The following is an 11,660-nucleotide window of genomic DNA, read 5'->3' on the forward strand; positions in this document are numbered from 1 at the left end:
AATCTACAATAAACTATACATCCAAGACCAGCATGCTTAACTATACATCCAAGACCAACATCCAAGCATGCAAATCATTTAATGCTTTGCAGTTAGTGCTTGTTGTGGGTGGTCAAAGTGATAATTTTTCTCCAAGGTTCAGTAATCAAGCCAACCAATAATGAACAAGGAAACTATTTTGTTTATTTTAGATTCAAGTTCAATTTAATGTTGCAGTGTTACAGCATGGAATCCAAAGTTCTATTAACTTTGTATTTGTTTTATTTGCACAACGTGATTCAAATTCAATTTTCATGTTGCAGTATTACAGTAAGGAAGTCCAAAGTTCTATTAACTGTGTATCATCAGTCAAATGCATTACTGTTGAAAAGTTTGAAACGTTTTCCATCGATGGCTATCTGCCGGACTGAGGATATGGTACCCATAATTCCAACACCTGTGAATACCACCATAGTGGCGTTGTTGATCCAGTAAGTGGCAGAATTACGAGTTGTCTTGAAACTGATGTTGTATAGTAACGTGGGAAGTATGAAGTCCAAAGGTATAAAACCAATGGCCCTAGCCAGTGCACCAATGTCTCCAAAGAAAGGCAGTATGGCTGCCATGAAGGCACAAACTATTATGTACAGAGACCTCAGAACCAGCCTAGGAAGCAAGTTTCTCATTGCAAATATGCTGTGCTTGACATCTGCTGATTTCTTCTCCATTATTTCATAGGCCACTTGGGAATACACCTTCAATCAAACACAACCAATGTTATAGGCAGTGCATTAGCAATGCTATTGCAAATAGCTGTAAAAGTATGAAGCATATTGATAGGGCCAAGTGACAAGTGGGCGCGAGAGTTGGGCCTTCATCTGGCATGATACTTTTCAATATGTTAGACTTGGCATTGTTACCAAACGCCCAATACCCTGTCACTGCCACACTGTAAAATGTCACAGAAATTATTCCGTAGCACCTGCATAATCCCTTGAAAATCTTTCCTGTTGCAGGAGGATCGAGCGTGGCTTGCATTTTTATATTCTATTATACCCCTAAAGCGCATATTTGACAAGAAAAGATTCAGCATTGTATCGAAATAAAGTTACACTGATAATTTATCACCTGTATCTCTGGAAGAATACCGTTGCCAAATATAGTTCCCGAATAGACATGGAACTGAAGACATTGAATACCTTAGTGAGGTTTGAACCATAGTTACCAAGTTCGAATTTGAATTCGAGTTCGAATTCAATTCGATACGAAAAAAATTCGATTACTTAAAATTTAATATGGAAAAAATTCGAGAGTAGACATCTACAAATATTTAAATATATTGTTTTTCTAATATTTTGAAATTTTAAAATATACAAATGTCTATTATTTTCTAATAACATTAATCTAATCAAATCAAATTCTTTACTGTAACTATTAACAACAATATTTATTATTCTATATAATACAAACTTTAAATATTATAATTTAATATTTACTCAAATTTTCTTGTATTTAAATTTAATGAATATATAACACATATTTTTGTTATATTAAGTATCCTAAATAATCTATTTATCACTTTCCTTAACTTTTAACAGATTTTATTAACAACCTTCCTTAAAAAAAATACTTCCTAAAATCTCATCAATTAAAAAACCAACTATTAACAACTTTGCATTAACAACCTTGCTAAAAAAAACATACTTCCTAAAATCTCATCAATTAAAAAGCGAACCAGCTTTACCATTCATTAAGACTTATATTAACCTGTCATCTCACAGGTACTTTTAAAAAACCAACCAATAACAACCTTGCATTAACAACCTTGCTAAAAAAATATACTTCCTAAAATCTCATCGATGAAATTTACCATTCATTAAGACTTAACCTGCCATCTCACCGCTCTTGGAAAGTTGCTCTGATGTCCATCAAATCTAATTTCGTTAATGGAAAGTTGAATCTGATTTTAACGGTTAGTTGTATGCAGTTTTATGGATGCGATTTTAACAGTTACCTGTATGCAGTTTTATGGAGGCGAAAGGGTTTTTGAAGAGCAGATGGGGGACCTGGAAAACTGCTGTTAGCTGTTATCTCCTGTAAACTGAATCGGCTGTGGAAAAGGGTTTTTGAGGAGCAGAGGGGCGACGTGGAAAACTCTGTAAACTGAATTGGCTGTGCGGAAAACTGTTATGCGCTCTTGTAAACTGAGCATGACGTACCGAACTTCGAATTAACGAATTAGTTCGCAAACCGAACCGAACTGCCGTATTTTCGAATTTTTTCCATCAATTCGACCGAATTTGGTAACTATGGTTTGAACCTTTGATTGAATAATCCTTACTTGGGGCTTCACTCGACCCGCCTCATTTACCATCTATTAGAATCTTTTAGAAGATTAAAAAACGGATAAAGTTTATTGCTCAATTATGTGAATACATTTTAATAAGAGAGGAAACACATCGCTGAGATGAAACCCTTTCTCTCCTATACACCAAGGCTTCACATTAAAACAAATTCATAACCAAATAACAACCAGTTTTTTCAACTCACGTGCTAATATACATGCCATGGTCACTGTCAAACTGTACGCCAAACACAACCAAAGATGCTAAATTGATGTGACGAAGGGAATGAAATGATGGTCGCTGAGAGAGAAATATCATAACGAGAGCTACCATGTTTATAAAGTGATACAGCTTAAGGTGGTTATTGCTATCCAAATTGTGTTAAAAAACGATATTTGAATTAATAAAAAACAACTACTGGTCAGCTCTATGACAAAGAGTCTGAACCAAGAGAGCCTGGCTCTTCAGAATGCTCTACATATTCAATGTACATCACACATTATATAGCGATCATGGTGTTAGATTCAGTCTTTACATCCCTCCATCAGAGATCAAAAACTCTTTGTTTCATTTCATTTTTAGGCATTTCAACCAGTCTAGTCAGTTGCATTCCGTTAGGAAGCATAGATTATCTGACGGAAGGGTCTCTTCACTCGTTTCCCTCATGTTTGTACCTGCTGGGTTGGTCGAAATTTATCAAAATTCATCAAAGTTGATTTCAGTCATTCACAGTCATAGATGGTCTTTTGGTCAAACAAGAATCATTTCAGTATTTAGGTCTAGGCTTTCGTCTTCAGAATGTCAAATAATGCCCGCAGGCCATGAAGACGTCTTTAATAAGTTTTCATTCCAAAGTTTTCATCATCAATAATGCTCGAGAGTGATTCTTCTTCAAAACTCTGTTTTGAAGAAGAAATCATCAAAATTGTTTTTTGTAATAAATATGTGATTTTTCAAAGTTTTTAGTCACGAAATGTTTCAGGCACCGCCCTGATCCTTTGCCGAAGTTCCAGCCATCCATTCCCTGCAAAAGAACAGACAGAAAGGACATCATCAGCTCAAACATCAAAGCAAACAGTGAAGTGTCAAAGGTTTCAAAGCACTACAACATTGGATTTTTTCAAAACAAAAATCAAATGTCATGGGTACAAATATAATTTTTTATGATCCAACAATCCATTTGCACCAAGAGACATCAAAGAAGCCAAGGTGAATTGTGAAGAAGCTGAAACGGTGAGTTTAAAGCTGAGACTGTGTGTTTGGAATGCGCGCGGTGCATTGGGAGAAGGCGTGACGCACAGGGCCTCCTGCCACTGTGTATTTTCCAACGAGCGCGGCGCATACAATGAGCGCGGCGCGTTCGGCTCCCGCGCAGCGCACAAGGCCGACAATGAAAATTTTTATCGTTTCTCTGCAAAAATTCAAATCACTCTGCTCTTCTCGCTCCATGTTGGTGAAAAAACTTATCGATGGATCCTTAGTTACTTCCAAAATGACCGAAGCTGGAGATGTTGTGAGGTTTAGTAATAGTTGTCTATGTTGTAGAGGAGGAAATCTTGTGAAAATGCTTCCAGAATTGGTGAGAACAAAGGTGGTGAAATCTGATCATATAATTATACTACATGTTATTGAATGCTCTTGCCAAAGAGTGAAGAATAGAAGAGGCCGAGGAAATCTGGATGGAAATCTTCGATAGGCGTATGGAATATGTTCCACGATGTTCTTTACTCGTATCATCACTATATATGAGCGAAATAACATGTCTGAAAAGTTGCTACATCAAAATGAAAGCGCCCCAAATGTTGCAAAGGATGCTAATTATAAAAAATTGGTTTTTATTCAAATGGCAAAGGGAAGGTGAAAAGTCAAAGACCAAAAGCCAAAATTAAAACGAAGAATATCTACCACAGCAGAGAGATAGGAACGGATTGCCTATTTTGTCCTCAGTCACGATTTCATGGGATCCACGCTACAGTTTTTGCCTTTTAATTGGTCATCAAAGAAATTTTAGTGGAACGCTATTCTGTCTTTAGAAAAGATGAATGGCTCTTTTTCTATCTTCATAATTTCAGTTGAAACAACGCCCTATTTTCATCGATCTATTTTCCCACTTCTGAGTTTATTTATTGTATTGTAAATCATTTGTAAAGGAGGGAGTTCTGGGAAAAGTGTGGAAGAAAAACTCAGCGCTTCACTATACAGTTTTGGCAGAGAATTAATGAAATGATGCAGCTCTGATTCATGAGATTCATGTGGTATGAGTTTAGCATATGTTTCTTCTTTCTGTTTCATATGTATCTTGTTATGTTTTACCATTCATTCATAATCATTTCTAGTTGAATGCTTTTAAGTAAGAAAGGTAGAATCCAGTTTATTGCTCTGCCTTGGGAAAGCATTTATGCTCTGTGTGTCTTCTTCCGTTTGAAAAGGATTCATTTATTATGCCCTTTTCAACCTCTAAAAAGTCTTTCCACTCCATATTATTTCAATTTGATTGCTAAACTTCCTGCCTATCTTGCCCCATGAAATACTCTGTGTCTTTGATTTAATTTCTCCGCTCATGCTGTCCTTTGTCCCATACATCCCTGAAAATTCAGTCATTCATTAAATTATCTCTTTCATATTTATTTACTAGCCTAAAATCAGTATTCATTTTGAGTCATCTCAGACCCTATTGTTTATTTTTACTGAGTGTGACCCGGAGAGAGCCCTCTCCTGTCCTCGTAGGGCTAGCTACGAGGCTGAGCGTGGTTTGATGTGGACCTAGAAGCTTACCTTTTCAGCTTGAGGTAAATCTAGGCCCTAACACATGGTTTTGGGGAAGTTAGAACCATACCCTAAGAAATAGAAACTAATTCCTATCCTGAGATACCGTGAACCAATTCACTATTCTAGGATATTCTCCATTATCTCTAACACTCCCCCTTAATATGCCTAACATCTCCTTAAATATTTCAAACTTAATTTTGCCAAGAGGTTTAGTGAAAATGTCTGCAACACTATCACATGTATTACAATATACAAGATGGATTTCTTTTGATTGTACTTTCTGCCTGACAAAGTGGAATTGTGTATCAATGTGTTTAGTGTTCTTGTGAAACACCAGATTATTAGCAAGTTTGATTAAACTTTGATTGTCGCATCTGATTGTTGTTGCATCTTTCTGTTCTTCCCCAACATCCTGGAGAAGTCTCCACAACCAAACTGCCTCACATGTTGCTGCGCACATGGCTTGATACTCTGCTTCCATTGAAGACAAGGAAACTGTGTTCTGTTTCTTGCTGCTCCATGTAATCACCCCGGATCTAATGCTGAATGCATAGCCTATTATGGATCTGCGGTCGTCTACATTTCCAGCCCAGTTGGAATCTGTAAATCCTGTCAATCTAACATTAGAGGAATCAGTATAAATAATACCATAGTCTACAATACCTTGTAGATACCTCAAAACACATTTCGCTGCATTCCAATGACTCTCAAGTGGCTTGGACATGTATTGACTTAGCACACTGACTGCATAAGCCAAATCTGGTCTAGTAGTGGTCAGGTAGATTAGGCTCCCAACCAGCTGTAAAGTGTCGCATCTGCCTCTTTAGATCCATCCTCACTCTGAAGTTTAATGTTCTGCTGTAATGGTACTGTTGTAGCCTTACACTGATCCATCTTGAATCTTTCCAGTAGACATTTGACATACTTACCCTGGGACAAAAAAGTTTGTCCTGAATCTCTCCAGATCTCAAGACCCAAACAATATCTTAATTCAGCAAGGTCTTTCATTTCAAACACCTGTGACATTTGTTGTTTGATTTCTCTGATTCGAGCAATAGCATCACCTACAATAATTAAATCACCTACATACAAAGAAATCAACACTATGCACCCCTGTTCATCTTTCATGGTATATAGATTAGGGTTGTTTTTACTTCTATTGTAGCCAAGTTGCAGAAAAAATGAATCAATCTTTTCATACCAAGACCTGGGTGCTTGCTTTAGTCCATAAAGAGCTTTCTTTAATCTACAGACTAAATTTTCTTTCCCTTTCTGGACAAACCCCTCAAGCTGCTCTAAATAAACCTCCTCTTTCAATTCTCCATTTAAAAATGCAGAGTTTACATCTAGTTGGTGAATCATCCAATGTTTCTTGGTAGCTAAAGAAATTAACATTATGATGGTATTTAGTTTAGCTATAGGGGCAAAGGTTTCTTCATAGTCAATGTCTTCTTTTTGTGAATACCCCTTTGCTACCAATCTAGCTTTTAATTTATCTATGGTTCCATCTGCATTAATATTGGGTTTATGCAACCATTTGCAGCCTATGGTTTGTTTCCCTTTAGGAAGTTCAACCAGCTCCCAAGTGTTGTTCTTGATTATAGATTCATATTCCTATTCCATAATTGTTTTCCATTCACTACATTCATTTGCTTCCTTATAACTAGAAGGTTCAACAACATTCATCATACTAGTTATAAAAGCATTTTCCCTGTATCTAGCAGGCAATTGAGTCTGCCTACCTGATCTTCTGAGCGTTGGTGTAGCTTCTGACCTATTCTGAGTTTCCTTTGTTGGACTCGGCTTGACTGCTGCATCTGAATTCTCTTCTTCTACCTTTGTCTGTTGATCCTGGTTGTTTCCTGTTTCTTCACTTTCTTCCACCAAGAACGGAATATCCCATTCCTCATTGCGCTTATCAGATTCTTCATGATCCTGCTCATGGAATATGACATCTCTACTAACAAAAATCTTGTGAGTAGAGGGATTAAATAATCTATAAGCTTTATATTGTGAACAATACCCTATAAAGGTACATCTGATGGCTTTTGAATCTAGTTTTCTTCTGTCTTCCTTTGGAATATGGGAAAATGATTTAGACCCAAACACTCTTAAATGTTTTACTACAGGTTTAAATCCATATAATACTTCATAGGGAGTTTTAAACTCAAGACTCTGTAGGACTCCTATTTTTCAAATAAACTATAGTATTCAATGCTTCAGCCCAAACACCATTCGAAAGATCCTTACCTTTCAACATGCTCCTAGCACATTCCACCAATGTTCTGTTTTTTCTTTCTGTTACTATATTTTATTGAGGAGTATGGGGCACTGTGAATTTCTGTAATATCCCATGGTCTTTACAATACTTGATAAGCTCATCCTTCCTGTATTCTCCCCCTTGATCGGAGCAGAGAATTTTTATATGCTTCCTTGTTTTCTTTTCAATCATGTTTCTGAACTGCTTAAAGTATTCAAATGTGTGACTTTTCTCACTCAAAAAATATACCTAAGAAAACTTTGTGTAGTGATCAATAAATAGTAAAAAATACAGTGCACCTCCTAATGACTTTGTTTTCATGGGTCCACAAAGATCTGTGTGCACTAATTCAAGTATATCTCTCTATTTCTTCTCTACTCGAACAGGGAATTCATCTTTATGAATCTTTCCTAATGTACAGGCATCACAATCATTATGGACTTGTTTTCACATAGGAAGATCTCTTACCATTTCTTTTTTCTGAAGTAACAACAAATCAATGTAGTTGATATGACCAAATCTCTGATGCTGCAACTCTTCTGTAGTCAAACTCGTTGTTGTCAAAGCTCGAACTGGTGCTGGTCTTACATCCAATTTGTACAGACCTCCTGTTTGAATTCTTGTAGCAATAATCTTCATGCCATCTAAAAAATCTTTAATATAACAGTTAGATTTAAAATATTCAACTTTAAGATCTTGATCTGTAATCATGGATATAGAAATCAAGTTCTTTGTTACACCGGGCACATACATGACATTATGAATTTGTCTTACAATACCATTAGGTAAAATGACAGAAATTTTTCCACACCCTTTGATCTGATGACTTCTATCATCACCTAGGTAGATTTGTGCTCCGTCGTTGATTTCTTTAAAATCTTCGAACCATTGCTTTTTCCCCATCATATGTGTTGATGCTCCCGAATCTACATACCAGATGTCTGCATCAACATTCTCATCAAAGTTTCCCATGAACAATCTGATGTTCTGCTCATGATTATCATTTGTGAGATGACCTGCATGTCTTTTCTGCTTTAGTTATTGTTCATGATATTTCTTCTTCCTGCACTCCTTAGCTATATGACCAAGTTTTCTGCAATAAAAAATTTTAATTACAGAGTTGTTTCTATTCAGGTGCATACCTTGAGTTTGATTTGGTCTTTTCTGTGAGTTTCCTCCGTTTTGTTGTTGTAGATTTCCTTTTCCTTTGAAGAAGTTATTTTTCGCCATCAACGCAAGATCTGCACTCTGGGCTTCGGAGTCAATATTCTTTCTTCTTCTTGCATTAATATTCCTGTCACTTCTTCAAACTTTGAGATTTTCTCTCCAACATTTATCCCAATGATAAACATTTGGCAATCATCGGTCACACCATTCATGGTAATGGTTACTAGATCTGTATCTGCAACTGTATCACCAATGTCTACCAATTTTTTCTTCAGATCTTTGATCCTCGCTATGAAGGAAGAAACTATTTCATTTTCCTCCATCTTCAGGGATAAGATCTTGCTCTTCAGGAATAGAAGATGATTTGTATTCCTGATCTCATACAAATCCTTCAATATTCCCCAAATTTCACTTGCTGATTTACATTCTCTAATATGTGGTATGATGCAGTCTTTCACTAACATCTTCAGTAGCGTCCTTGCTTTACCTTCTCGCTTCTCCCAATCTGGGACCGATGTTGATCCAACTGCTGGCTTCTGCTCATCCCCATTTGCAATCGTCCAAGCACTCTGCACTTCTAGCAGAGTCTGCATCTTGAATTTCCAATTTGCATAATTGGAGCCATCAAGCTTGTTATGCTCATTCAAGTATGCTTCAATCATTTGATTATTCATCTTGGCAATTAAAAAAAAATTGACAGGTGAAATATATATATATATATATATATGTATATATATATATATATATATATATATATATATATATATATATATATATATATATATATATATATATATATATATATGTTAGATCTACCCCAGATCTATGTGAAAGACAGAAATCGTTGATCTCCGTGAATTCGATTTCTAGTATTTTCAACAGCCTCTAGCACTCGGTGATCCCTTGCAGTTTGCACGCCCTCTCCATGCGGCCTCTGGGCAAGTCTCCACCACAATGCGTGCTTTGCACGACAGTCCTGTGAGGAACCACGTACAGGGTCGTCGCAATCTTCTCTCGGCAGACCTCGGCCTCCACGCAACCTTCTCTCGGCAGCCACCGCCAAGACGCAACCCCCCTTTTTTTTGTTTACACAGTCGGTGCAATTAGCCAACACAGATTTGCGACGGTCAGCGCGATTATCCAACACAGATTTGCGACGGTCGTGTGGGAAGTCTCACAGTGGGATCAATGTGAATTTTCCCCCAAACCATGTGATGATTTTGCCTCAAGTGCACTGGAAAGATCCTTCATTCAGCGAACAGGGTTCTCAACCTTGTTGCTCTGATACCATGTTAAAAAATGATGTTTGAATTAATAAAAAATAGCCACTGGTCAGCTCTACGACAAAGAGTCTGAACCAGGAGAGTCTGGCTTTGTAGAACGCTCTACATACTCAATGTACATCACACATTATATAGCAATCATGGTTTTAGGGAAGTTAGAACCATACCCTAAGAAATAGAAACTAATTCCTATCCTGAGGTACCGTGAACCAATTCACTATTCTAGGATATTCTCCATTATCTCTAACAAATTGGAGTACAAGATCGGCAAGAAAACAGGAAAGTCATATAAATCATGAAGAAATAGGTTGGGAAATGAATATGAAAGTTAATGTTTCATATATCATGAGATTTAATGATATAAGTACTCGAAGGAAAAAGAATTATTAGTTTTCCAATAACATAAGACACATTAACTCTAGAATATCAACATCTTCCATTTCACAAACAAAATCTCTACAACAGAAAAGTTTTGACCTAACTATTTTCTTAACAAAATACATATGGCATGTTATAGCATAGTCTAAACATGCCAGATTAATGAATGGTTTTTCCAACACGACTTTTAATCAAATTGAAGGAATTTTTTGGAAATCCATGATATAGCTGTCAAGATTAAAAAATTGTTTGGAAATCTAAATTACAGTTGTCAAGTTTCAAAATTTTAAGTATTCCAAAATCTTTTCAAGGTGATGAATTTATTTCCACCATTAAAAAACAATTCAAATACTTTCTATTCATTTTATTTTATTTTTTGAAAAAAATCTCTGAAAACGTTGTCCCCACTAAATTGTCACTGGCTCAGATAAATCCCATACATATTACCAAAAACTAAGTTGTACCTACCTGCACACACTCACCGCCCAGTAGGATGCATCCAATTCCCACCCCCATATTGATCGTTGTCTGAATTGAAACGAAAAAATAAAAAATCCATCTAGACCCTGCACAAACCATTCCATTAATTGGTGTTTTTATCCATTGGAAACCACAGAGAAATGTGAAAATCATGCCCACATTAACATAATTGTGGCGAGCTTATTACCTACCAAGGTTATTGCTTGCGAGTTCGCGGAATCGAATGGGGCGACGACCTTGTTTCTCTCAAATATCAAGCACTTTGTTCATGAAAAAATAGGAGTAGAAGGTGACTGCAGCTGCCACAGTAAGGGAAAAGAGACCAAATGTCCACCCCATCCTGCCAAAGGCATAGGGGAGCGTAAGAATTGTTGGGCCTATAATTGCAGTTGTCAAGTGAAATCATGCATGCCACCAATTCCCTGCATCCTAACTACAATCCCTTATTCCATATTTAAAACAAACATTCTTTTGCATATTAAATGGGGATAGGTTGTGAAAAACCACAATAATTATTATACCATTTGACTGCAAGATGAAAGCTGCGCCTGCATCTTTATTTCCATGTGCATCATCTTCATTTGACTCATTGCAATCAAAATGTGCATCATCTTCATTTGGCTCATTGCAATCAAAATCAGACTGTGAAGGAAAGAACTGATTTTCACTTCTTGTCATTCCTTTAGACTGCTTAAAAACGTAACTCATTAGTGAAATGAAATATTCTCATGAGATGCAATAATAAGCAAAAACAAACAATGATATTCATATCAAACACCTCAAAATATTCCATAGAAGTCCAGAAACCTGACTCTGGGTATTTTGAGAGCTTTGCATGGAATGAACAACAATAACTGATAATAATTTGCAAAGAGATTTGGCCTGAAATAAAAACTAAACCCAATTCTAAATCAAAAGAATTCTAGCAATGTCTATTTGAATTAATTTCTTATATGTAACATAGGGCAAGTCTGTGAGGAAGTAGGAAACCAACTTTTT

At 36.4% G+C, this 11,660-nt stretch overlaps 1 pseudogene; it reads right to left on the reverse strand.

Annotated features, from left to right (window-relative positions):
* Nucleotides 1-344: 344 nt before the first annotated feature.
* Nucleotides 345-11,369, reverse strand: LOC149158034 (putative GABA transporter 2; annotated as a pseudogene).
* Nucleotides 11,370-11,660: the final 291 nt, after the last annotated feature.

This window comes from Pinus tabuliformis, chromosome 5_2 (assembly GCF_031772625.1).
Source record: "Pinus tabuliformis cultivar Carrire ecotype Pingquan chromosome 5_2, CPIR1, whole genome shotgun sequence".
Lineage (NCBI taxonomy): Eukaryota > Viridiplantae > Streptophyta > Pinopsida > Pinales > Pinaceae > Pinus > Pinus tabuliformis.